Here is a 26,683-nt window from a genome sequence, read left to right as displayed (position 1 = left end):
TAACATCCCTTCCATTTTTATAGTGTGAGCATGTCACAAAGAAGCAGAGGGTAGATTTTCAGAGCATTGTGAACTGGCATTTAAGAGTAGAATTGCTGAAAGTGTAAACATAAAAGAAGCTTTTTAGAGGACAGCAAGTCATTAACACAGCCCCTTAGCAAGAGTGTTGTTAGTACAAGGCTCCTCAGGAGTTGAAGAAGACACTGGATTTCAAATTAACTTTAAGCAAATTCAGATATAGAGGTTGAATTGTTCCATAAATAGTAATATGTCCCAGAAATAAGAAAGCATCATATAAAAGGAGGAATTTTATATGACAAAATCAGCCTCATTAAGATAAGACAAGGGTGAGAAGAGTCATTGATCTCCAGGAACATCCATTGTCTATCTCCAGTGCCTAGTAGAATGCCTGGTACAAAGGAGATATTTAATAATTATTTGTTCAATAGAGTAATTAGTGTAGAAGATGCATTATAAGTCAGACTGGATTTTTACAATTTTAGTAGAGAGAAATTGGAAATTAACTTTGAACATTCCTGTTCAATATTTCTATATTATTATACTATTTAAACAATATAATGTACTTAATGGTTATTATATGAAGACAGTTCAAATAGCCTCAATTTAACCAATATTTCTTGTTCTAAAGAAAATGTCCCCGCATATCTGAATCTTGGTACCTGGGCTTTGTGGATTGCTTTCAAGAGATTGGTGGCCAGAATTAATAAAGCATAGTAAGCCAAATCTTGTATAAGAACTACATTTACCCAGCTGAGTTCATTTAGAAAAGGTATATTTAACATGGAGCCAGGTACTATAGGAGAGTCATCTTAACCACCTTTAGGAGAAAATAAGTCTTGGTATTTTCAATTAGAAACTAAACTTGAAAACATATTAAAATACAAGGCTTGGGATAAAAGTTTATTACAAGCTATATTTAAGTTCTTCTGAATTTTATTTGTGTTTCTGTTTTCTCCCAAAGACTTATCTGAATCTGAAATACTTGAATATTTTATTTAGGACTTGTTTTGCTCTAGGAAAATTTCAGGGCTTCTTTCATTATTTTTATTAGAATAGACTTCAAATCTTAGATCATGAATTTTTAAAGCTATCATAGCTTTTTGAGATTTTTTTTTTTTTTAGTAAAGGATAGTGCTTATTTTATGGTGTAAAAATGGGATGAGAAATGTTCTTACCTCTACTAAAAATGTTTCTTTTGGAGACTGCCTTGGGAATGATTCTAATGTTTATACTGTACTCATCATCTAGCCTTATATGCTATACCTTTGGTAAGAAGGAGCTACACAGGTTTAGAATCAGAATAACTCTGGAGTCAGGGAACCAAAGAGAGAGTGCATGAGTCTGGGATTGATCATGGAGAACAGAGTGAGCAGACACAGTTAGACACTGTAGCCGAGGTCTAGAAACCAGTGTGAGTTGATGTAAGAGGGAAAGTAATCACATGAGCCATCTGATAGATGTGGCTAATGGTTGACTTTTAGTTATTTTTAAGTGGGTTTCTTTTAATATTTTTTTATCCAATTTTAAGTTACTTATATACTTTTTATGTAGAAGAGTGTCATGTGTGGTATAGCTACTATATCTGAATAATTTTTAAATAAATCCTGAAAAGTCCTATTAACCAACAAGATTACATATGGTATTAAATTCCATAAGGAACCTGGAAAATAAAAGTTGTTTATTAATATGTGGATAAGGGTATACACAATATAAAGTATATCTAAAATATATTTTAATTTCAATATATATGATGAGCTTCAAAATACTAAATATCATTACCTACATAGATACACATATGTACATATACATAAGCTTGACCTCAGAGTAAGCTACTTGAGGGAAGGAAAAGTGACTTATCTTTAATCTTTTTTATGATTAAATAAAAAAATGCCAGCATTTTGTCCACTTCTTCAGAGAGGTGAGCTCTGGCTCTACAATTAGCTGGAAATACAGTCTGCACAGGGTAGGTTATATAATTATGTAACTAAGATTTTTATCCATAATCAAGTTACAAAGACACACACATTTTACAATATTTAGCAATATTTAAATAATCTCACAGTTTGGTTGCCTCTGATGACCCAGGGAACCATACATCTCCTTTAGTCCTAATGTCTCAGAGAATCCAATTTATTTTGAGATGCTACAGTTTCTAGAGTAAATTTATATCTGTCATTGGAAGATTATGTCCTCATCATGTTATAACACCTTAGTAATGATTATAGTGGCTTTTTCATTTGTTTTTTGAATTATATTTTTCTAAAAATGCCATTCTGACATACTTTTACAACAATTTTCCTCAAAAAGATTATTTCAACTATCCTGTGCTTAAAAAGACTGTTAATAATTTTTTCTAACTTGGAAAAAACTCACACTCATTAGGATGGCTACTATATAAAGATAATAAGTGTGTTGGCAAGGTTATAGAGAAATTGGAACCCTCGTGCACTGTTGGTGGGAATTTACAGTGGTGCAGCTACAGTAGGAAACAGTATAGAAGTTGTTGAAAAAATTAAAAATAGAATTACCATATGAAACAGCATTCTCATTCTGGGCAAATATACAAATTAATTTGAAGCAAGGTATGAAAGACAATTTTACACTTGTGTTTATAGCAGTATGAACATATAAGATCCAAAAAAAGGAAGCAATCCATGTCCTTCGACAAATGAATAGATAAGCAAATTGTTGTATATACATTTTGAAATATTGTTGAAAATCTTAAAAAGGAAGTTCAGACATATGCTACAACATGGATAAACCTTAAGAACATTATTCTAAGTGAAGTAAGACAGTCACAAAGGGACAAATACTATATGATTCCACTTTTATGAGGTACCAGAAGTAATCAAACATATAAAGGCAGAAAACAGAATTGTCATTGCTAGGGACTGGAGGTAGGGGAGAATGAAAAGTTTTTAATAGGTAAAGATTTTGAATTTTGCAAGGTGAAAAAGGTCTGAGGATTGTTTGCACAACCATGTAACTATACTTAGAACTACAGGACTGTACTCTTAAAAAAATGTTAAAGTGGTAAATGTTATACTTTATGTATTTTGCCATACAATGGTAAATCAAATGGACTTAAAAAAATTCTAGAAGTCATTGTATACATTCTCATTATGTCATATTTATATGCTTCTAATTACACAACTTTTCACTGTGACTGGCACTATATTTAATATTAATATTTGGTGACTGGTTGTAATCTAAGTGTTTCATTTGAAAATTTTTCATTTCTCAGTAATGTAATTATTCATCAATATAGGGAATCACTTATAATTTTTGCTATTTCTGTCAAATACACATATAAATGCAGACACTTTATATTTAATGCAATATAACATGGAGGTTGCAACTGCACTTTTGAGACTAGTAAGAATAAATATATGGATAAACATGCACATAGAATATTTTGGATGACATATATTTATCAATGCTAATTTACTAATTTTCATTTCACAAAAATGTCTATTGTATACTCTAGTTCAGGCATATCTGCTGTGCAGTGTCTACATTACATTTTTGTGTAGTGTCTACAGGTTATATGCATGACATTCTCTGTTCTTCTTATAAGTTTCTCAAGAATCAGGAGTAAAAAGAAGAATCCAAGTTTTGATATAAATATTTAAACCTCAAAGGAATTATGTTGGCCAAATGTGTAATCATTCATAAATTCTAAGAAGGGTTGGGTTCTGTGAAATTTGCACTTTATTATTGAACAATGCTTATTGAAACAGAAGTCATTTCAGATAGTACACTTGCCTGGGGTATTTCAAAGAAAATGAGTTTGTAGTCATTATAAAGCAATATTTGTCTGTGGTTATCTGATAAATATTCTAATTTTTTCTCTTCTCTATGAATTTCCATGAACCATATGAGAGGGTGAGAGAGAACGAGAGAGAATGTTTATTAGCACAATACAGAATATTACAAAGAGGAAAAGATACATGTTTTAAAATGTGTATAATTTTCTATATACATTAGCATTTAATTAATTTGTGGCCAAAATTGGATTGTAATATCAAAAAGCCTTATTGTATAAGAATTCGTTCAAAATGCTTTAACAGACTTAGATGAATGTGTTTATTTTAGATACAGTGAGAAACAGAATTATATATGTCATTTATATCATCAACAGTCAAAAACTAGTTATGGGAAAATGTGTGTGGTCTTAGAACTTGATTATGGAGAAAAATCTTAGCTAGAGAATTATATAACTTGTCCAGCATAGACTGTCATCCAGCTAATTGCAGAGCCAGAGCTCACCTCTATGAAGAAGTAGACAAAATGATGGCATTTTATTTTTCTGGAAAATAATCATTAATGTAACTTTTAATAATCTATTTATATTGATATCATCATTAGGATTTTGTAAAAAAAAAAAAAAAAGACACTGTGAATGATGAGACTTTTTTAAAGCCATGGCGGCATAGCTACCTCCTGACTGCATTTTTGTTCTTCTTTTAACAAAATTTATATTGAATGCCCATAGCATGTCAAGCACTACTTTTTGGCTGTGGGAGTATAAACATGAAGGAAAACAGAGTGGAGGCAGGGAGAACTGTGTGCTTTGTAACTGGGAAGATCACTTAGGTGGTATTCGAACAGAGTCATATTTGAAGTTAGTGATGCAGGGAGCCATTTGGACACCCATAAGAGGATGTTCCAGACAAAGAGAATAAGCAGTTCAAAAACTCTGAGTTAGAGGTGTCTTTGTCATGTGTGAGAAATACTAATGGAAGTAGTAGGACTAGAACAGCATGAACAATTGGTAGACTATGTGTCGCCTTATAAACGATGGCAAAGTCTTTGTATTTTACTCCAAGTAAGACGAAAAATCATTGGAATGTTTTGAGAATAATCTGAAAATTATTCTGATTTGTGTCTTGATAACAGATTGTCATAAGCTAAGAGCAGAAGAGGAGAAACAAGAGAAGAGATTGTTGTAATGGTCTCCTATCTGGTACAGAATGGTGATTTGGATCAGTGTGTTAGGTAAGAAGTGGTTAAATTTAGTTTATTGAAGGTAAAGTCAACAGTGTATGAGATTAAAAGAGGAGACAAAGTTTGGCTGGAGAAAATGGAAAACTTGAGTTACCAATTTTTGACATGAAGAAAATAAAAGAGAGCAGATTTAGCAAGGGAATTAGCTTTGGGCGTGCTATATTTGTGTTGTAGTGTTAGATCTACTAATCAAGATGTCAAGTAGGCAGTTCCATATACAATTCTAGATTTCAAGGACAATAGTGGCCCAAACCAGAGATGTGCATTTTGTAGCTAACACCATATAGGTGGTATTTTAGTTATCAGACTGAATGAGATCACCTACGGGATTAGCATAAATGTAGGAGAAATATTTAAAACTTGAACCCTGACATCATTCTGACATTTAGGGATTAGGAAAGTGAAATGGCAGTAGGCAATCAAGTAGAAAGAGAACTAAGAAAGCTTTTTGTTCTCAGGGTTGCCTATTACATTTGGGCATTTGGGCAGGTTGAGTGTACTGAAAGGATGCCTGCCTAGAGTGCCAAGTTGTAGGTCATGCTGCATCTGCCTCAGGAAATTCAGCACAACTGTCAAATGTTGTGTATTGGTGTTAAGCAAGGTAATGTTTGGTAATTGACCACTGCACTTGGATACACATAGGCCAGTCAGAGAAGCCTTATTTGGGAAAATTAAAAATTAGAGGAAATGAAGAAAATTAATACATGCAAATCTTTTGGGAAATTTTACTTTAAAGGAGAGCAAAGAAAATGGCATGATCACTGGAGGCAAATGTGTAGAAGTTAATAAAGAACAGAATAAAATTGTGTATGCTAACTGCAAGCTAATTTTAATATAAAGTAGGAATATAAGAGGACAATTACTGTCCTTTAGTACTCAGGAGGGGGTGGGTCCAATACAAAACTAGAGCAACTGGCTTTAGAAATGAAGTTGAACATGGCATCTATAGTAACATGACAAGGGCTGAAGTTATGGCTGCAGCTACAGGGATGACAGTGGATATGATTTGGAAATCTGTGGATATAATCTCCTGAATACTTTTATTTTCTCAGAAAAGTAAAAATCAAGATTCATTACTTAGAAGGGGGCTTTATAGAGGTTTACTTACTAAAACATTTTCCTGGAGAAGTGGCAAGTGAATATAGGCAAAGTATGTCTTAGGGACCTATATGAAGTTACTGGCCAAAAATATAGAGTAATACCTATGTTTATGGTTTAATTTTTTCCAAAGTTATATATTCATCTGCCTCGACTCAGGCAGAGGAGGTGGAATGAACTTTCCACCTGTCTCCCGTCTCTCCTCCAGGGACTCTGGGCAGCTCTGTGACCACTTCGGCCTGGGATCTACTAATTCTGCGAGCCGCTCCACAATCGCGGGCCGCGTGGGTCAATTTATGCCTGCCCTCGCCGCTCTGTGCACTCCCTCGCAGGCCATATCTGTGCCAACCTGTGGGAGGCCTTGCCAGTCCTTGCGAGCCCTTGCCAACCTGCGCGGGTCCGCACACACACTTGCCAACCCTCGGCGGCCACTGGTGCAAGTGTGCGTGCCTGCACTGGGTGGTTTTAGGGTGTCTATTGTGTGCTTTTCAGCTTTTGGCTCTTTGGGGGTGTGGCCTCTTCCCGCACAATGGAGTCTATGGAAAGGAGAAGGAGTCGGGACTCCGAGGTTCCTCCTCCCATTCTTTCTCCAATGCTTCCTTTTCTGGTCTCTCCTCAGGGGTTTCCGGGCATTCCGTGACCCCTTCGGCCAAGGTTCCATCCCCTGTGCTGACTGCGTTTCAATCACAGGCAGTCTGGTTCACGTGCGCCCTGCTTCTATTATTACATTTATTTAAAAAAAAAAGGAAATAAAAGTTTATCACTTTTTACCAATGTTGTAGTTTCTTCTCTTAATATTTTTTCATTATTATCCTTGTAAAATGAAAATTTAAAATTAAATAAGATTCTAATGATAAAAATTAAATACTAAAGAATAAGAACTTTTACATGGGGTTGAGCCATAAACTATTGTGATGCCTAAGATATTTTTCTCCCTCCTTAGGAACCCATTTTGCTTCCTTAGAAATAATATTGTTTTCATCAAGAAATATCACATAGATCATTTGAAATTAAATTTTATGGTTATTAAATCCCAGGGAGGATTTCTTCAACTATAAGAGAGTATTTTAAGAATGGTAATTCAGACACTGTAGATTATCAATTCTATGCTAAGTGTATCTTGCTGAATTAAGTGCTGAATGAGATGCAGACTGCTGTAACTTATATTCCTGAGAGGGAGATGCCGTAAGTACACAAAGCAATTGGGAGCAAGACGAAGTGGGAACAAGCCTGAATGGTATAAACCCAAGCCTTAGGGGCCACAGTTAATATTAACTGGCAATCTGTTAACCTTTGGAGCCTTCTTTCCCAAACTTATGGGTGAGACAACCACTTTCCAATTTACAGTAAATTTAAATTTAAAGCAAAAATAAGATAACATAGGGGATAACACTTTGAAAACTATCAACCACTGTACAAGCATATGCTAGAAATACAGTCTTGTTTTAGAGCAGAGAAAGAGCAGCAGGAGATGGAACTATCAGAGCAGGGAAACTTGGGAAAGAAAAGAGGGACATAAGCTGTGATGGCCCCTGCTGTTCCAGAAGGTACCAGAGATGAAGATCTGTGAGCAAAGGTGCTTAACTCTATGCCAGTCAGAAGAACACAGGGACCTGGAGATGAGCCCAGAGTACAGCCTGAAATGCCTTGTCAGTGAGGCAGCCTGGAAGGAATTGGACTCATCTACTCATCTCTCCTCCACATGGGGGAGAGAGGGAGGCTGTTGAGAACATCACATAAGAAATACTTAGAACATCTAAAATGACACTTATAAATAAGGAAGAAATAGTAGTGTTCAACTATCTTTTGACGGAACACAGTGTAAGTAAAAATTATGTGTTTCATAGTTTAATTAGGAAGCTGATGAGATAGAAGTGAATTCAGCCTGTGTGTTGCTGGCATCAAGGTTACAGCAGAAATAGCAGCTGCTTCAGTCTATAAGGATCCCTCTAGGGTGCAGGATTTTAGCTGGAATCCCAGTGAGCATTTCCAACCCAGCAGTTTAATCATTTAATCCAAATCTGCTCATGAGAGCCTGGTCCATTGCCTTTGATCAAGCAAACATCGCTTGGCAGCCATCACTTGACTTTGTTCCTGTTGGGCGCCTTCCTGTGTTTTTTATTTTCTATGTCATGGGCTTGGTTTGTTGGCAGGCTTTCTGCTCAGCATAATCTTTGGATATGATGCCCTTGCCTCAAATAAGGATATCTATCAATTAGGCTGACAGCATTTTGAGTTTAGAGATTAAGAGTCTGAAAGAGGAGGAGACAGGTAATTGTCATCACTGGGTAGTAAATGAGCACTTTAAGGCAAAGCTAATAGTTCCTCTGGCACCATGTGAAAGTACTGAGAAAAGATGGCCAGGTAATAATGCAAGTCACTGTACATGAGTAACTAAAAATTTTGTGGCTTCTGAAATACTCCACATTTCTCTCTCTCTCTCTCTCTTTTTTTTCCAGAAATCCTAGTTTGTGTCTATGGCCCTTGCTTGCTTATGATTATGATTGTTTTTTTTTAAGAAAGAAAGTATTTATTGATGGATGCAGAAACCAAGGTTAAAAGAAGAATGGAAAAAGTGGAAACATTTTGAGTATAATAAATATAATCTCTATTAAAAGTTTCAAGTGAAGTAGCATAGTGGTTAAAAGCAGGACTCCAGAGTTGGACTCTAAGTTTGATTCTTAGCTCTGCAACTTACAGGTTATGTGAACCTGCTCAATCGCTGCAACCTCCTTTTCCACACCAATAAAATGGAGATATAATCACTAACTATTGGATCATCATAGGTTTTTGTGAGGAGTTTACCCATTTTACAGAATTGTTATGAGGATTAAATTGACTGTTATATATATAAAAAGCTCTTAGATGAGTATGTAATACAAAGTATTAATTATTTCTAATAATACATTTTAAGTGGATAGATTTTCTGATATTCTCACTATGTTAAAAATAGTCATTTTAAAGATACACAAGGATATTTCTCCAAGAATATTTTGGAAATTTTAACTTCTGTTAAGATGATATTTGGTATTATATTTTTGTTTAGGTATAAGGGACCTCCCTCTTATTTGAATTACCAGATTTTCTGAAACACTGATTTGTTACTAATATTAGTATTACCGTAGTTTTTATTTTATTATTTAATTTTTTATTATTATTCTATTACAGTTGTCCCAATTTCCCCCCCTTTGCCCTCCTCCACCCAGCCCAACACCAGTTCCCACAGTCATTTACCACATCTTGTCCATGTCCATAGGTCATTCATACATGTTCTTTGACTAGCCCCTTCCCTTCCTTTCCATCATTATCCCTCTCTCACTTCCCCTCTGGTCACTCTCAGCCCATCCCATGTTTTCATGCCTCTGGTTCTATTTCACTCGTTAGTTTATTTTTGTTCATGAGGTTCCTCTTTAGGTAAGACCACATAGTATTTGTCTTTCACGAACAGATGGCCCATTGATATGTGAAAAGATATCACTAACATCACTAACTATCAGAGATGCAAGCTAAAATCACAATGAGATATTGCCTTATACCTATCAGAATTGCCATCATTAATAAATCAACAAATGACAAGTGCTGGTGAGGATGTAGAAGAAAGGGCACCATAGTGCATTATTGTTGGGAGTTCAGACTGGTACAGGCACTGTGGAAGACAGTATGGAATTTTCTCAAAAAGCTAAAAACAGAACTGTCTTTTAACTCAGCAATTTCACTGCTGGGATTATACCTTAAGAATACTGAAACACCAATTCAAAAGAACTTATGCACCCCTATGTTCATAGTAGCACTATTTACAATATCCAAGCACTGGAAGCAGCCTAAGTTATTAAATGACCATCATTAAATGACTGGATCAAATAACTGTGGTGCATTTACACAATGGATTACTATTCAGCAGAAAGAAAGAAAGAACGGACTCCTACCTTTTGTGACAGCATGGATGGATATGGAGAATATCATGCTAAGTGAAATAAGCCAGTTTTTAAGTTTTATTTTTAAGACAGTCTAGCATCTTCTCTGACTTGTAGATGCTCACACCATTAACACCTATTATTTAATATGTTAAATACCAATCTGTATTAGTCTCAGTTTTCCAAAAGCATGTTTGTATGTGTGTCTGCGTAGGAATATAAGGAGGTCTGTTTTTTTCCTTAAGTATTTCAACCATTTATATGAGACTTACCCACATTATGGATAGCAATTTGCTTACTCAAAGTGTTCTAATTTATAATTAATCTCATCCGAAAAATAATTTCTTCACAAAACAACTGTGAGGTTTGACCAATACTTGGGTAGTCTGGCTTAGCCAAGTTGACACATAAAATTAACTATCACACTCTTAGTATCTCATATGGAATTATACTGTTGAGAAAAAAAGGCATAAAATGTGTAGCTTTTTATTATATTTGAAAAGTATATTTTGCACATGTGAACTAGTTAGAAAAAATGTATAATAATATAAAGAAGTGCTGTAACATATTTAAGAGATAGCAAAATAGGAATTAATAGAATACACTTGTTAATTTTTTTTCATTTTCAGAAAATTACCTAGAGAAAGGAGACACTTCATCTTGCTTAAGTGTATGGAATACTCAACTAGTGGAATAGCATTTATTTTTTAGTAGAATTTAATTTTGTCTATCCTGTAATATAAAAAAAATGAATGTTATTTTCAGTTCTCCTGAAATAAAAGGAAGATTAACTAATAAATGAGGTCAAGCACGCTATCAGAATAATTTTGGTAGAAAACATTCTTGGTGTTCTCCTTCCCTGAGCCACCCAGCTATTGTGAAGTTATAAATATTGCTACTCTTCTTCAACACTCAGAAGAAGACAAAGAGATATCATGTAAAATATGGTCCTTGGGAATTCACAGTTTAAATACATACTGACTTACCTACATACCTACCCTATGTATATACTTAAAAACACTATTTCTATCTTCATGCTTCAACCATCACGGTTCATTTTAGACTATGAACAAGCAATAAGAAACATATATGAATGAGTTGAAATTTAAAGTATATTAATATTTTAATAATAAAAATCTTTTTACAAAGAAAAAAAGGAAAACCACTCAAATGCTGACCAAGACAGGAATGACTAAATAAGCTAGTAAATTAACAGTGAATATTTCTACTGACGAAAATTTGAAAATAGTGATATAGCTAATACAAGATTTCTCCAAGTTATGTGATGTAATGAAAGAAACAGGTTGTATAAATACATTAATATACAATTTGTATTAAATAAGCAACACATAAAATTATACTATACAGCAGAGTTTAGCAAAAGGCTCAGTTCTGGTCTTCAACCTTAATTTATACAAATTTATTTGTAACATGCTGTGCAGATTCATTTACCTGTTGCTGTGAACTCCTTCATGCTGCAATGGCAAAGTTGAGTAGTTGTGACACAGATTACATGCCCTACAAATTATGCTGCAATGGGCACTCACATGTATCTCTCAATGCACATGAATGAGTGTTTTTCTACAGTAGATGTTAGCCTCTAGAAATGATCCTGCCCTATATAATGGTCTTCATAAGTATTTCATGAGTAAAAGAATTATTAGCCCCTAACTTTTATTTTAACTTATCTTTAAATGAGACAAAATCTAGCCAAGATTGGTGATGGGAGACAGTGAGGGTACACTTCTAGCCTTGTCATTTAAATCAGATCTACTATTATTGATTCTTATATAATGTTCTTTTCACATTGAAAAAATAACTAGAAGTTTTATTTTTTAAAACTCTATTTGGAAAACTAGAGGAGAATGTAAATTAAAAATAGGACATTTTTAATACTAAAGTATTATAGTGCAGTGTATTGACTAACAACATAAACTCTGAAGGGACGCCTGGACTCAAATTCTGGACTCATCATTTACTAGCTAAGTTGTAAGTAGAAGTTTATTAAATTCTCGGTTTTTCAATATTATAATCTGTAAAACAAGGACAACAATGGCATTTACTATAGGACTATCATGTGAATTAGAAGGTGTAATCTGTATAATGTTCCTAAAATAGAGTCTGGCCTATAGCACATGCTCAGTAATGTTATAATAGTGATGATCTTAATCATCAATTATATTATTTTCAAATGGAAAAAGAAAACTGAAATAATGTTTGATGGCAAAAAAATTAGTGAAATAAACTTATTTATAAGACAATTTTAACCATTCAAATGGAATATAAATAATTTTATTCTTTAATTGATATAAAAGAAAAGAATTCTGTATGATTACTCCTCAGCACATGTTGAGAGCTATCAAATGACACATTTTAGGAAAGAAAAACGGAAGCAATTAATGTTGAAAGGAGACAAATGATTCTCTTTTTTTCTTCTAAACTATTCCAAAAAATCAGGGTAGAATGTGACATATAGTAGTCATTTCTGATGGGATCTTTGCCTGAGGCTTAGAAATATTCAAAATGAAAAGGAAATAACTTTAAGTAGAAACAATGCTTCTCAACATCATTTTAACAATATAAGACACATTATAGAAAGAACAATATATTTCATGAATCATTCTAAAGTTTTTAAACTTACAATTGAGTTTATAATTGTGAAATTAATCATCTAACACTTTCTACTGATTGAATTTATTACAAGTCTTGGTTGTGTCTTATATGTATGATTTGACAAATCATCTCAAACAAAAACACTTGGAAACAGTGTACCTATTCTGTTACAACTGTGCTTCCTCTTATTTTATGCAGAAATTTTTACAGATAAGCACAATTATATTTTGTCTCACTAGCTTTGTTGTTCCTGTATGTGGACCATTTATTTTCTTCTTGCTTATTTATTTTTACTCTAAAAAAAATTGTCTGAACAGACTGATAAAAAGGTAGGTTTTCTAAAATATTTTCACATAATCTTTATAATAATAAGATTTACTCTCTCCTTTAGAACTGGGCTTAATATTTAAAAGTCTCATTCTCATGATTAGATTTGTATTAAAAATACTTATTTTGAACATTTTATCTCATTACATTAATGTCCACATGGCTAAACAACAGTGTTTTGAGACACTGGTTCTGACCAGAAGATCTACATCTAAACACATATTTTCAAATTCTGTTTCTCTAAATGGATGTGAACTTCTAGCACAATGTGTGTGCTACACACTATGAATGGTAAACATGTATTTTTAAAATAAACATGAGATTTTAAATTGCAAATTAGCAGTTAGAAACAAGTGTTCCATTTTGAATTGTGCATGTCTGTGAACTATTACAAGAGAAGGAAGAAAGAAGTGCATGAGACTGGATAAATATTAATAGAATTATAATATGACCTGGTTTTGCAATAATCAAAGTATAGAACCTGTATAGTATTAGAAAAAATTATATCTATGGCAAACAATTAGCCTTATCCAAAGAGAGGTCCTTGGGTCCTGGAAGATAATCTCTAAACTGTCAGAATCTTATGCCCGATGAGACTGACTGTGTTCACCTGGGGTCTTTGGGACATGTCAGACAGTAAAACTGTGATTTAGGGTGAAAGCTGGAGACTGAAGTTGGCCATGTAGGTGGCCAACAATTTTTAGAAGACCAAGCCCCAGTAAAACTGGAATCCAAGGTTCTAGTATACTTGACCGGTTGGCGATAATTTATATGTACCTTCACATATAACTGATGGGAATTTAGAATTTCCCATGACCTCATGAAGAGAAGACAACTGGAAGTTCCACAGGAATTTTCATAGACTCTGCTTCATGAATCTCTTCCATTGGAATATTTTTGTCTGTATCCTTTCACTGAAACAAATTGTAATCAAGTATAACAGCTTTCCATGATCTCTGACTTTGTCTAGCAAAGGGCCTGAGAGTGGTAATGGGATTCCCTACACTTGAAGTTTTTGTCAGAAGGATGGGTGTGGTCTTGCGGGCTCTCTGTAAAGTCTATAACTTTACAAACTTTCTGTATGTGTGGTTGCCTTTCTTACTTTCACTCAGGCATAAGGGAATCAATTAACCTGCCTTTTGTGCGCTCCTCACACAGCTTGTACGTGTGTGAGCTGTGCGGCCGAGTGCAGACTGGCTGGGAGAGCCTTGAGGAGAGACTGGAGACGGAGGCGTTGGGGAAAGAATGGGAGGAGGAACGGGGGAGTCCCGACTCCCTCCCCGTTCCATAGTCTCCATTGTGGGCTGAAAAGGCGCGCCCCCAAAGAGACAGAAGCGGGGCGGGCACGAACCAGACTGCCCGCCATTGAAACGCAGTCCTCACAGGGGGTGGATCCTTGGGCGAAAGGGTCACAGAACTGCCCAGAGACCCCTGAGGAGAGACTGGAAACGGAAGCATTGGAGAAAGAATGGGAGGAGGAACCTCGGAGTCCCGACTCCTTCTCCTTTCCATAGTCTCCATTGTGCGGGAAGAGGCCACACCCCCAAAGAGCCAAAAGCTGAAAAGCACACAATAGACACCCTAAAACCACCCAGTGCAGGCACGCACACTTGCACCAGTGGCCGGCGAGGGTTGGCAAGTGAGTGTGCCGACCTGCGCAGGTTGGCGAGGGCTCGCGAGGACTGGCAAGGCCTCCCACAGATTGGCACAGATATGGCCTGTAAGGGAGTGCACAGAGCGGGGAGGGCAGGCATAAATTGACCCGCTCGGCCAGCGATTGTGGAGCGGCTCACAGAATTAGTAGATCCCACACCGAAGGGGTCACAGAGCTGCCCAGAGTCCCTGGAAGAGAGACCAGAGACAGGATTAACCGGAGAGTACTGGCGCTGACTTCCTCCTATTTCCATAGTCTCCATTTGGCAAGAGCAAGCAACCCACCCAAAGAGCCAAAAGCAGGCAAAGCACACAATAGAAGACCCTAAGCTGACCAGTGCCAGGGTGCCCGCCGGCCAGGGGAGCCTGATGAGTACGCAAGGTCGTGAATAAGCCCCCTGGGCTGGGCCAAGCACGCGAGAGCGCCCCGCGGGCGGAAGGGGAGGGGGAGATCCAAAGAAATAGTCCGTCCCTGAGCAAAGGGGTCACAGAGCTGCCCCAAGCAGGACTCAGACACAGACAGTAGACTCCTGGAAGGCTCAAACAAATGACCCTAGGTAATATAGGGTCAACAACTAAAATCATCAGAGGCAGGCCCAGAAAGAAAAGTAGAGGGATAAATAAATAAATAAATAAATAAATAAATAAATAAATAAAAAAAGGACCCACCTACTACCATAGAAGTTTAATCCACAAAGTCAGGAAATCTAGATGGCTCAATTGAAGCAGTAGCAAAAATAAATGAATAATTAGTAAGTAAATAAATAAATTACTTCACAGACTCTCACAAAAATGGGAAGAAAAAGAAGTTCCCCCCCAAATGAGTGGAAAAGGGGACTCCCCACAGAAAGAGCTAAATGAAATAGAGGCAAGGGAACTATCAGATATTGAATTCAAAACAATGGTTCTAAGGAAGCTCAATGAGCTCAGCCAGCTCAAAGGTAACTAGGATAAACTGCAGAGAAACTATCAGGATCTTACAGAAAACTATATCAGCCTGGAAAAGGACATAGACACTATCAAGAAGACACAAGAAGATATGAAGAATACCATTTCTGAATTGAAGAACACAGTAGAAGGAATCCAAAGCAAGTTGGATGAAGCCAAGGATAGAATCAGTGAGATGGAGGAAAAGGTAGAAAAAAGCTCTCAGAAAGAACAAGAAATGGAAAAAAAGACTCAAAAAGAATGAAGAAGCATTTAGTGAAACGCAGGATAAGCTGAAACGCAACAGTATCCGTATAATAGGGATACCAGAAGGAGAAGAAGTGGAGCAAGGGATAGAGAACCTCCTCGAAAAAGTAATGATGGAAAATTTCCCTAATTTGAGGAGAGCAAGGCTCTCATGGGTCCAGGAGGCACAGAGGGTCCCATTCAAGAGGAACCCAATGAGGCCCACTCCAAGACACATCATCATTAAAATGGCAACTATAAAAGATAAAGAGAATCCTCAAGGCAGCAAAGGAGAAGGAGAAAGTAACATACAAGGGGGCTCCGATACACCTAGGAGCTGACTTCTCAACAGAAACACTACAAGCCAGAAGGGAATGGCAACAAATATCCCAAGTCATGAAAAGGAAGGGCCTACAACCAAGGCTGCTCTACCCACCAAGGCTCTCAATTAAAATAGAAGGGGAAATACGGAGTTTCCCAGACAAAAGAAGGCTAAAAGAATATACCTCTACCAAACCAGCCCTCCAAGATATGCTAAAGGGACTGGTTTAAGAAGATGAAATAAAAGAGTGAGAAAGAGAAAAACAGGTACAAAGAGAAAAGATGAGTAAGTTTCTATCAATAACAACTCTCAATGTAAATGGACTAAATGCCCCAATCAAAAGACACAGGGTAGCTGAATGGATAAGAAAACATGACCCACACATATGCTGCCTACAAGAGACCCACGTCACAGCAAGAGACCTACACAGATTGAAAGTAAAGGGATGGAAAAAATATTCCAAGCACATGGGCAAGAGAAAAAGGCCGGGGTTGCCATACTTGTATCAGACAAAGTAGATTTCAAAACAAAGGCCATAAAGAGAGACCCAGAGGGGCACCTTATAATACTTAAAGGAAGACTCTATCAAGAAGACATAAACATTGTAAAGTTATATGCTCCCAATAGAGGAGCCCCCAAGTTTATAAGGAAATTGTTGGATGACTTCAAAAAAGATATAGATAGCAACACACTGATAGTAGGGGATTTCAACACACCCCACTGACAAAAATGGAAAGATCTTCCAAACAAAACATTAATAAAGATATTGTGCAGCTGAATGACGCACTGAGTCAAAGAGACTTAACTGACATATATACAAACTTACATCCCAAAGAAGCAAAATACACATTCTTTTCAAATGCTCATGGTAGTTTTTCAAAGATACCACATGATAGGGCACAAAGCAAACCTCAGCAAATTCAGGAAAATTGAAATAATACCCAAGTTTTTCTCGGACCACAAGGGCTTCAAACTGGAAATCAACCTCAAAGAGAAACTTCAAACACTTGCAAACTCATGGACACTGAACAGTAGACTATTAAACAATGAATGTGTCAATAATGAGATAAGAGAAGAAATAAAATTTTTCTGGAAACAAATGAAAATGAACAGACAACAGTCCAAAAGATATGGGACACAGCAAAGGCAGTCCTCAGAGGGAAGTTCATAGCAATACAGGCTTACCTAAAAAAGATACAAACATTCCAAATAAAAGACCTAACACTACAACTTCCAGAATTGCAGAAACAACAACAAATAAATCCCAGAGCCAGTAGAAGGAAGGAAATAGTCAAGATTAGAGCAGAACTGAATGACATAGAGAAGAAAAGAACAATTCAAAGGATCAACCAATCCAGAAGCTGGTTCTTTGAAAAGATAAATAAAATTGACAAGCCTTTAAGCAGACACATCAAGAAAAAAAGGGAGAGGACCCAAATTAATAATATCAGAAAGGAAACAGGAGAAATAACCACTGATACCACAGAAATACAAAGGATTGTCAGAAAGTACTATGAACAATTATATGCCAAGAAATTTGAAAATCTTGATGAAATGGACAAATTTCCTGAAAGTATAATCTTCCAACACTGAAGGAGGAAGAAAAGAAAGCTTGAACAGACCGATAACAGCTGGGGAAACTGAAACAGTCATCAAGAAATTCCCGGCACACAAAAGCCCAGGGCCGGACTGTTTCACAGGAGAATTTTACAAAACATTTAAGGAAGTGCTAACCCCTGTCCTTCTCGGACTATTGCAAAAAAATCCAAGAGGAGGAAAGACTCACAGACTCTTTCTATGAGGCCAGCATCACCCTAATCCCAAAACCAGATAAAGACCCTACAAAGAAAGAAAACTACAGGCCAATTTTGCTGAAGAACAGAGATGCTAAAATACTCAACAAAATATTGGCAAACCACATCCAGCAATACATTAAAAGGATTATCCACCACGATCAAGTGGGATTCATCCCAGGCATGCAGGGATGGTTCAATATATGCAAGTCAATAAACGTGATACATCACATAAATAAAAGTAAGGACAAAAACCACATGATCATCTTGATAGACGCAGAAAAAGCATTCGATAAGGTACAGGACACATTTATGAACAAAACACTCAGCAAAATGGGAATAAATGGGACATTCCTCAACATAATAGAGCCCATATATGAAAAACCTACAGCCAATATCATTCTCAATGGGCAAAAACTGAAAGCTTTCCCACTAAGATCAGGGACACGACAAGGATGTCCGTTTTCACCGCTTCTTTTCAACATCGTATTGGAAGTCCTAGCCACAGCGGTCAGACAAGAAAAAGAAATAAAAGACATCCTAATAGGAAAGGAGGAAGTAAAGCTATCATTGTTTGCAGATGACATGATAGTGTACATTGAGAACCCTGTGGACTCTACCAAAAAACTCTTCAACCTAATAAGTGAATTTGGCAAAACAGCAGGATAGAAAGTCAATATTCAGAAATCAAAGGCATTTTTGTACACCAGCAATTAAATAGAAGAAGAAGAAATCAGAAAAGAAAATACCATTCGATATAGCAAGAAGAAAAATAAAGTACCTAGGAATAAATTTAACCAAAGAGGTAAAAGACCTGTATGCAGAAAACTATACAACATTGAAGAAAAAAATTAAGGAAGACACAAATAAATGTCAGAATATACCATGGTCATGGACTGGAAGAATTAATGTCATCAAAATGTCCATACTACCCAAAGCAATTTATAGATTCAACGAAATCCTTATTAAGATACCAGTGACGTATTTCACAGAAATAGAACAGACATTTCAAAAATTTATATGGAACCATAAATGACCCCGAATAGCCGCAGCAATTTTGAGAAAGAAAAACATAGTAGGAGAGATCACAATACCAGGCATCAAACTATACTGCAAAGCCACTATACTCAAAACAATCTGGTACTGGCACAAGAACAGACCCATAGACCAGTGGAACAGAATAGAAAGCCCAGAAATAAGCCCAGCTCTCTATGGGCAACTGATATTTGACAAAGGGGGTGGAAGCATAAATTGGAGCAATAATAACCTCTTCAACAAATTGTGTTGGGAGAGCTGGACAGCTACATGCAAAAAATTGAAATGGATCATCAGCTGACACCATACACAAAAATAAACTCAATATGGATCAAAGACTTAAATAGAAGTCACAACACTATAAAAGTCCTAGAGGAGAACATTGGCAGGAAACTCAGATATCCCACACAGCAATTTTTTCACCAATATGTCTCCTAAGGCAAGGGACATAAAGGAAAGAATAAACAAGTGAGACCTCATCAAAATAAGAAGCTTCTGCATGGTTAAAGAAAACATCAGCAAAATGAAAAGGGAGCCAACTCTATGGGAAAATATATTTGCTTATGATACATCGGATAGTGTTTGATCTCCAGGATATATAAAGAACTCGCTCGACTCCACTCCAAGAAGACAAACGATCCAATCAACAAATGGGCAAAGGATCTGAGCAGGTGCTTTTCCTAGAAAGAGATGCAGAGGGCCCAGAGACATTTGAAAGGATGCTGGGCATCACTAGCCATCAGAGAAATGCAGATCAAAACCACCATGAGGTACCACCTCACACCAGTCAGAATGGCCATCATAAACAGATCAACAAACAACAGGTGCTGGTGAGGCTGTGGTGAAAAGGGAATCATAGTACACTGTTGGTGAGAATGCAGGCTGGTGCAGCCATTGTGGAAAGCAGTGTGGAATTTCCTCAAAAAGCTGAAAATGGAACTGCCTTTTGATCCAGTGATTCCCCTGCTGGGACTATACCCTAAGAATACCAAAATGCCAATAGAAAAGAATCTATGCACCCCAATGTTCATAGCAGCAAATTTACAATAGCCACGTGTTGGAAGCAACCTAAATGCCCATCAGTAGATGATTGGATCAAAAAGCTGTGGTACATATACACAATGGAATACTACGCAGCAGAAAGAAAAAAAGAACTACTAAACTTCGCGACAGCATGTATGGAACTGGAGAGCATTATGCTAAGCAAAATAAGCCAGGGAGCGAAAGACAAATACCATATGATCTCACCTACAAGCGGAACTTAACCAGAAATAAGATGCAAGGAAAATAAGACCAGCAACACTGAAAGGAAAAGAAACCAAGAGAGACAAGAGGGAAGGAAGGAAACGAAGGGAAGGGGAAAGTCAAGGAACTTATAGCAAGGACTCATGGACTAAACCAAAGGGGAAGGCCTGAAGGAGGAAGGGAGGGAGTGGCAAGGGAAAGTGGTGTCGGGTAGGCAGAGACAAATGTATTTCAAAAAATAAATTAATTAATTAAAAAATAAACAATCAATGAAGTATGGAACTATAAAGAAGAGTAAGAGCTATGCAATGAAAGTGAAATTAGAACAATTAAGAATTAGATGATATAGACTCTTCTTTGTCAGTTTACTTCTCTGTATGGTAACTAAAGTTCTGGCCAGGTTTTATCACATGAATATATTGTAAATATATATAAATCTATAATGGTAACTGGCATGGATACTTATATGTGAAAAATTCTCCCCTTGTGTGTATTGATTTAGGTGTTATGCAGTAGAATTACCAGAGTGTGGCTGTACTTCTTCACGCTCAACTGAAATACTAAGCAGAAAAATGGGCATAGCAATCTTTCTTTGTCAACTGCGCTATGATTTTATTAAAAAACTTTATGTGACTGGTTATAAGGGGAATTACTTGCTCTGCTGACCATTTTGAATGATATTCCAACAAAACCCCAATATGATATCTAGGTAATTTTCTGTTTGTCAAATTTAAAATATACCAGTCTGGAGTTGAGGTGAAGCATTAGAAGCTGATCTGAATAAAATTACAGTGGAAAAAGTGAGAGAGAACAAAGAGAAATAATTTGAAAAATTAGAGGGAGAGTCATTTGTATTCTTTTGTTCCTTTATCATTTTCCAGAATTCTTGCCATAAGAGATGAGGTTACTAAAATTACAAAGAATTTCCAAGTCTAGTATCAAAAATGACCATAAGTTCCAAGAAATCTTGTTCCTCAGTAACTATACACTTATGGAAGTTCTGTTCATTTTTTAAAAGGTAGGAAAGAACTCAAGAAATACTCCTCTTATAACAAACTTTGGAATTGATAGTGAAGACCAATCAAAAAAGAAACCAAAACTCTTTATTCAGACTATTTATACAGAGCTTTCAAGACAGTCTATCCCCATCACTTATGGTTTGAAAGGGACTCAAAGGCAAGCAGAGAGTTGAGAAAGCTTTATTGTAGAGAAAAAGGGATGGCTTTAGGTATGCCCTGATTTGATGCTCTCGGCGTGGAAGTTATAGGCAGGCTAACTAGAAGTGGGTCATTCTATGTAACTGATTAGGAGTACATATTTGTCATTCTCTGGTCTAATTTGGAAACATAGGAAAGAAATTAAGGAAGATTAGGCCCTGGCCAGGTAGTTAAGTAGTTGGAGTGTCATCTCAATGCACCAAAGTTGCAGGTTTGACTCCCCAGTCAGGGCACATACAAGAGCCAACTCATGAATGCACAGATGGATTGAAAAGTGAGTTGATGTTTCTCTGTCTTTCCCCTTCTCTTTTTCCATCTCCTTTTTTCCTTTTCCCTCTCTCTCTGAAATCAATAAATATTTTTTTAAAATTATGAAATAATAGTTATCCATTATTAGTCAAGTCCTAACTATTTGGGGTCAGTTGTTATAGAAGTTATTGTTTACTTTCCTGGATTGTCACTAAAAATACAGGTATGGCTTTCTGCAAGTCTAATCACTAGAAGGCTGGGCCACAGAAGCAGGAACCCACACCACTAGGGAGCTTGCCCAAAGTAGCTGGTAGCTGGAATAATTGAGGTTAATCTAGGGTTGGATTCCTGTTAAGTATTTTGAACTTTGGAGGAAATGGAAGGTGAGGGAGCTGAGTTCCTTCTCTGAACTCCAAAACTTCAAGACTACTGAAATTTTCCTAGGGTGGGAAAACTCTCAAACTACTAACAGAATAGAAAACAAAAATTCTTATTCTAACTTCTTCCTGCCGGACTCTCATAAAATAAGGCTGAGAAATTCAATAAAACAGTAACAAAAATACTACTAGAAGGCAAACCACAATGATAGGAAATAATAGAATAAAAAAGCAACAAGTTAATATCCCAGGGTCTACAGAAATTGCAGTAATCAGATTAAAAATATAGAATATCTACATATGCAATTAAAAATAAAGGACTGACTAAAAAATAAACAGAAACCAAGAAACTATCAAGGTGAACAGACAGAAAATGATTTACTTCCTCAAATGAAAAGTAAAATTATGGAATAGTAAACTCACTAGATAGATTAACCCCCATATTAAACATAGTTGAAAGGATTATTACTGAACAGGAAGACATATGAAAGAAGGTAGTAAATGATGTTAAGGATAGAGAATGCATGAAAGAATCTCAAGACAATCTAAAGAGAAGAGCATTGAGCTAATGGATATAAATTGCTAGAACTGATGACAAGAATGACTTCATATACACTAGATGCACAGAGTGTCTTACTCATATAAATAAGAAATATACATTATAGTGATACTTTTATTTCTAAGGACAAAGAAAGTGAAGGGAACTAAAGAAAAAATGCACTTAAACTATAAAGAAATGGCAATGAGATTAATAACAGGATAACATCAAAACTAAAATCACTGTCTTATTGCTTGATTTTTCCAAGTTATATTAATTATAATTACAGCATTTGCTATAGACATGTGCAAAACTTTATCTGACTTATTAAAGCAGTTCTCAGACTTGTAAAAGATATTTCTCATGGGTAATTAGACTGTTTTGAAGAACTGAACTTATGGATATATAATACAGACATAGACTGTAAATTACATTGATGTAGCCATGAAGTAACTGAGAATATTCTGTTTAAATAGAGTTGATAGTATAGAAATTGTTTAATTTATACATTCAAAAATGTTAATTGAGCAAGTATTTTGTGCCAGGATTATGCTAGACATTGGAAATGCACATGTGAAAGCTGTAGCTCTTCATCTGTATTTAAACAAAAAAAATTATCAAAGTCATAGCAGATTAAAACACAGAAAATTTACATATAAATTTTATTTTTCCATACATTATATTATACAAATTTCATTTGTCTTAGGTGGCTTTTGAAACTTGTACTTTTAAACTATGTACATTAAAGTTAGTTGGACTGGGTATGTTTTCAGGTGTACTTGATACTGAATCTCCAAATAAATCCTTATTTTATTAATCCTTTTTAAAAAAAGTAATTGTACTCTGGGAAAGTTTTGTTTTCTAAGATAACAATTTTAGTTAGTATAAAAGAGCTTAAATCAGACTTTTCAGCTTGATTCTTACATTAAAAATGTAGATATATCTGAAAATTAGTTTTAAATCTATTTCACTTTTTTTCAAATATTCACAATCTTCTTTCTTAGATAGACTGTCCCAAAATGAAATCAAAGTATCCCTAAAATGAATATATATCAGACTAATTTTTATCTATAGGTATTTATATTAAAGGTTTGCATTCATAATTTAAAATTTAATATTCCCACCAAAAGTATTTACTAAGCACTTAATACGTCTGACACTGTTACAAATGCTTTACATACAATATCTCAAGCAATAGTACTGACAAGTCTCTGACAAGACTAATATTAGCAAAGAGCTGTTTCATATTTGATGGAGCTGAGTTTAAGAAGGTTGAATAACATGCTCTGAATCACAGATTGTTGACATTCAGGGTTTGAATTTTATGCTCTGTAACCAAAGTCAGTGCTCATAAGAGCTACAGTGTAGTATTATATAAGATGCACTTGTCTGTATTTATTTTTAAGTCTTTTGGGTCAGAAATCTACAACATAGAAAACTAGCTTCTCATAGACTATCTCTAAATGGTAAGCACCAAAGCATTACCATTTATTCTTTTCAATTTATTTTCACATTTCAACCTATAAAAATATATAAAATTCAGACTACATAAATTTTGTGAATAAAATATTTAGATTTTAAATGCCTTGAGACCAGGAATTGTGTTTATATTCATTTTGCCCTACCAGCTATCACAAGGTCTGCAATGTAATACATAATAGTAACACTATTCCTTCTTTTTTTCTACTGCAGTTTAAATTTTTTATTGTTGTTCAATTACAGTTGTCCCCATTTTGCCCCTGTTGCTCTCCCCTGCCCTGCCCAGCTCCCGCTCCCTCAGCCAGCCCTCACACTGTTGTCTATTACCACCGGTCCTCTATACAGCTCCTTAAGTAGACCCCTCCCTTTCTTTCCCCTGTTATCCCTCTCCCACCTCCCCTCTGGTCACTGTCAGTAATTCTATTCTTAAATATCTTCAGTATATGCTAGCTCCTGATTCTATGTGTGTTGCATACAAGGATAAAGGTTGTTATTTGCTCAAAGACATACAATTGTTCATTTAATAATAGTTCTATTATAAGAAAAGTTTCTTGTCAGCGCTGTTACAGTACAGGATGCAGATGGCAAGAGGGATCAGAAGCCCCACTAAAGCCCCACATGTGCAGCTCATTGAAGGGAAGAGTTCACATGAGACTCTGAATGTAGTGGAGGAGAAGCTGGCAGAGGTTGGGAAAGACGAAAGAGTAATTACAGAAGAAATGAACAACGAAGAGCTATCACCTGGGAGTGGTCCTGGGGAGAGCCGTAAGGGGAGCCTCTGACCCAGAAAGACTCCACCCCCTTGTCTTCTGAGAGCAGCAGCAGCAGCAGCAGTGAAAGCGAGGACAAAGATGGGGGTGAGTACCGGCCCCACCACCGAGTGACCGAGGGTACCATACAGGAAGAACAGGAGGAGGACGAAGACGAGGTGGAGGAAGAGGCCGGCCAAGTAGACAAGGTAGTAGAGAGGGAGCAGCCAGTGCCGGAAGCTAGCCCAAGGCAAACAAGCAGGTGCCAGTGTAAGCACAGTAGAAACAGTGGCACAGGAAAACTTAGTTGCTCCCAAGGTATCTTCAGAAAAGAGTGTACATGAAGACGCTCTTAAGTAAGACATGAGGGAAGACACAGAGGACGAGCAACATAAAGTTAACAGAGAGGTGTCTCATGTTGACACTGATGTTATGCCACAAATTATTTATTGTTCAGAGCCACCCGTGGTAAAGACAGAGATGGTAACAATTTCTGATACCTCACAAAGGATGGAAATCTCCACCAAGAAAGTCCCTATTGTCCAAACTGAGACCAAAATCATCACATATGAATCTCCACAGGTTGATGGCGGGGCTGCTGGTGACTCGGGCACATTACTGACCGCACAAACCATCACATCCAATTCCGTGTCAACAACCACCACCACACACATCATCAAGACTATACAAGGTGGACTATCTGAAACAAGAATTGAGAAACGCATCGTGATCACAGGAGATGCAGATATTGATCATGACCAGGTGCTGGCCCAGGCCATCGGAGAAGCCAGAGAGCAGCACCTCGACAGGTTGGTCAAGAGAGTGGTGGTGCACAAAGAGACTGAGTTGGAGGAAGGGGAAGACTAAGTTAAAAAAGTCATTTATTAAACAACATTCAACTTTGTGAACCTGAAGAATTTTAACCATTTCAAGTCTTAATGCCACACCACTATTCTAGCCAATTTATACTACGATTGGTAACAATGACCAGAAGCCTGAAGAATTAAAATGCCAACACCAAACCTTACCTTAACAGCTCTGGTCTACATTGTTCCCTTGTATTTTAATATATTATTTTGTTTTATAACCACTTCTAAATATGCTTGGTTCTTTCTTTTCTTTTTCTTTCTTTCTTTTTTTTTTTAAATTAGGGAGTTTTGTTCCCTGTTTACTTTGTGTACAACTACCTGCTTTCTATGACTCATTTTTGATCCAATGATAGTGAACAAAGCCAGCCCCAGCTGGTAAGGTGCTGTTCACTTGAACAGGTGCTATTGTGCCGAACGGAAGCTCTGTGACTAACTTAGACAGTGGCTCTCCTTCTTCCAGATCCTCCCCTTCTGAATTCCCATTGAATTCCCGTAAATATTGACAGAGTTTTCAGGTTGCAGTAAACATACTGTATGAGAAAATATTAATACGGATTAATGGCATTTCTTACATCTCAAAAATGTTCTAATGTTTGAGAAATTCATTGGGGATATTTTTTATATTGAACCCTTTTTGACTTTCCAGTCCTATGACTTTTTACTGTTCATAGAAAGTCAGAGACTCTCCAGACTGGAGAATTAGGAAGAAGTCCATCGACCACGTACTGTGTCTGAGACCCCATTGTGCGCAGTGCCAGTGCTTCTCAGACATACACTCTTCGGCAGCATTCCAGGACCAGGAGGGGGAGACAGGAAACTGTATTTTCCCTTCGACTAAAATGTTCAGGCAGCTTAAAACCTTAGTACTTTCTTTCTTAACATGTCCATATTTCAATAATTTCCACTGTTGGAACATTTGGGTAGAACACTTGCTTTGTATTAAACCTCCTTGTCTACATGTAAAACTGACCTTTTGTTATTGAGCAGGTCTGTCTCCTCCAGAG

General features: G+C 36.4%; 1 pseudogene; it reads left to right on the top strand.

Annotated features, from left to right (window-relative positions):
* Positions 1–7,306: 7,306 nt before the first annotated feature.
* Positions 7,307–25,677, top strand: LOC129063204 (band 4.1-like protein 2; annotated as a pseudogene).
* The last annotated feature ends 1,006 nt before the right edge of the window (positions 25,678–26,683 follow it).

This window comes from Pteronotus mesoamericanus, unplaced genomic scaffold (assembly GCF_021234165.1).
Source record: "Pteronotus mesoamericanus isolate MK-2021 breed Mesoamerican mustached bat unplaced genomic scaffold, CSHL_Meso_final scaffold_85, whole genome shotgun sequence".
NCBI classification, from domain to species: domain Eukaryota; kingdom Metazoa; phylum Chordata; class Mammalia; order Chiroptera; family Mormoopidae; genus Pteronotus; species Pteronotus mesoamericanus.
This window is presented reverse-complemented; position numbering and strand designations above follow the sequence as displayed.